Source organism: Chaetura pelagica, unplaced genomic scaffold, assembly GCF_000747805.2.
Source record: "Chaetura pelagica isolate M959 unplaced genomic scaffold, ChaPel_1.0 scaffold345, whole genome shotgun sequence".
Taxonomy (NCBI): domain Eukaryota; kingdom Metazoa; phylum Chordata; class Aves; order Apodiformes; family Apodidae; genus Chaetura; species Chaetura pelagica.
In genome coordinates, this window is record NW_009953962.1 from 1,669,701 (window position 1) to 1,672,388 (window position 2,688).

Here is a 2,688-nt window from a genome sequence, read left to right on the forward strand (position 1 = left end):
AACATTTGCTTTGTGTCAAGCAGATAAAACAATTGGAATGTTGCCTGAAATGGAAGTTTGAGACCAAGGTGAGCAGAATTTTCAGTAAAATGAGTAGCTTCATTAAAAAATCCATACTTCATGCTATTCTCTCCATATTTAAACAGCTTGATTTTTCTCAAAATTCTTCATACTGAGCTAGCCACTCAGTTGTTGTAGAGGAACAGTGAATGGACATTTTTAAGGACTTGGCAGCCCCTGAAGTCTTTGGCTCTAATACGCCTGAACCCCATCACCACTTCTAAGGTTTCTTCAAATTACACAGCCATATTTACTGCAAATAATACAAACACCTCTGCATAGCCATGGCTTTCTTTTTGGAGATGTTAGAGGGACTAGGCACAGCTGGCCACACAACAGCAGAACTCTCTCTCCATAACCTCCAGGGTAGCCTCACTGCAGGTGCATAACCACCAAGGTTGTGACACTATATGACCATCAGAAGTGGCCTGACTCTCATTGGATCAAGATAGTAGAGACACATATCAATGCTGTAGGAAGAGAAATCCAGGCTACCAATATTCTTGCAGAGTATCTTCTGCAGTGCTAAAAGGCATCCTTGCATACATAAGCTTCACCACAGAATTCCAATTCTAGAAATTGCAATGATGAATATTTGTGCTTGTGCTGCCATCACCAGTGAGGGTATTGATTCTTACCATTTCCCCTCCAGGCTGCTGTCATACATTGCTTACAAAGGGTAAAAAGACAGAATTGGGTTTTTCAAATCTTGAGCTAGAAGCATATTACAAAATGGTTGGCAGTAGCTAAGATGACCATCAGCATTTTTAACTTTGGAAAGTGGAAGCAGTCTGGTATGTTATGCAGGTGTCACACATGAGGCTCATGAACCCTTTTCCATTCTTTCCTGAGACAACAAGTATGCTCACAGAGGGCATAGATTGGTCTTGAGCACCGCAGAGGTAATGAATTTGGCACAGTTGGGGACAGGAACTTAACGAAGGCACTGAGGGAGCAGCAATGTCCCCATAACAGAGGAAATAATTCAATTCCTGCTAGTGAAAAGCTGAAAGGTTCTTTAATGTACCCAACTAGGGATAGAAAAAGCAATTTTTTTCACACCAATAAAAACAGAAATTAAAGGGTAAATATCACACATTCAACATGTAGTCAGACACCACAGGCTAAGAAAACCACAAACTACATGAAGGACTGTTGCATGCTGGAAGTCTGCTCACTCCTTGTAACAAAGCTCACAACTGGGCTTCAAAAAGCATGTTAAAAAAGCCCACTTTTTCCTTCCCTCTCCTTCAAATCTGTTGTTCCTGCTCCAATTGTTCTCCCAAAACCCCCAGACAAGAGAGTCCCATTAATGCAGATGGGGAGCAGTTCTCATAGTTAAACTGTTAACCAACGTACCACAAACCTAAAGGTTTTTAGGTATATTATTTTATTGACATTAAAGTAATACTAGTACTCTCAGAAAAGTTTGCTTAACAGTTTTAATTGAAATAAATCAAAGAAAACTTAATGAGGGAATGAATGTTTTTACCCAGAGTCTTTGAAAACTGAGCCTTTTGAGGGAAAGGACCTTTATTTTGGCATAGATGGATTTAGACCACAGCTGTCACAACCGGATTTTCATTACAGTTAGTGCTTCTAAAGTTTCACCAACATACCTTGTTTAGCTCACACTGCAACTGAGTATGAAAGATCTGTAAAAAAAATTTCCAAATAATAACACCCATTTTCTTTTTGTTCTCTGTAGAAAGTTGAAAGTTCTGCAAAGACAGAAAGCCTGTCAGAAGAACAATCAGGTAGGACTTACCCATAACTGATACCATGCCTGGCGTCAAACAGTAGCTCCAGTAAACTCATACATTTTAGATACTGAATACTGCATGTCCTTGGATATGTTACATACAGTATCCAGACTGAAAACCTAGAATGCTGATCTTCATAAATAATTTCCCTTCCCTCTGAAGTCAGTGCTTTTCCTTGCAGCAATGTTTTAATTAAAATGTGACAGCATATCCTGAAACCATTGCAGTCCCTAACTGTTCAGAAGATTTGTCGAAGTCTTTAAGCACAGGATGGTGCTTTAATCTGCTACAACCCTCTAAAACGATTATTTTCTGAAGAATTATTTTCACATCTTGGCATTCAGCCAAGGTATTATTAAAATGACAGTTTAATTAAAGAAAATTGAAGGAGCCTTCTAAGACACAGGAAGAAAAGAAAACCCTGGACCTGGATAAGGCTTGAGGAAACGTAGGAAGATGTGTAATTTTAATTATTATAGCATCAGATCTGACCATTGTTTCAATGAATGAGACTATCAACTGGAAAAGTCAAGTTTGGACTTCTCCAGAAAATCCCTACTGCACGTGTAGATTTTCCCGACGTCAAACAGTAGCTCCAGTAAACTCATACAGGTTCTTTTCAGTTCCTCTTTTTCAAGATATCAACTAGACAAGAAGTCAAAAGTCATTCAGCTTTCTCTCTGCACTGGTCAGAGACTGATCACAGGGGAAAAAAAAAAATAATAGTAATAATTTTAAAGCGTCTTTCCAGATGAGGTTCTTTACAGAACATCAATGAACAATAGTGTGAAGTGTATTTTCACTTGGAAGTTTGTCCAAACAGAACTGGAAATTAGCCAAGTCTGAGTAAAAAAGCAAAAAGGAA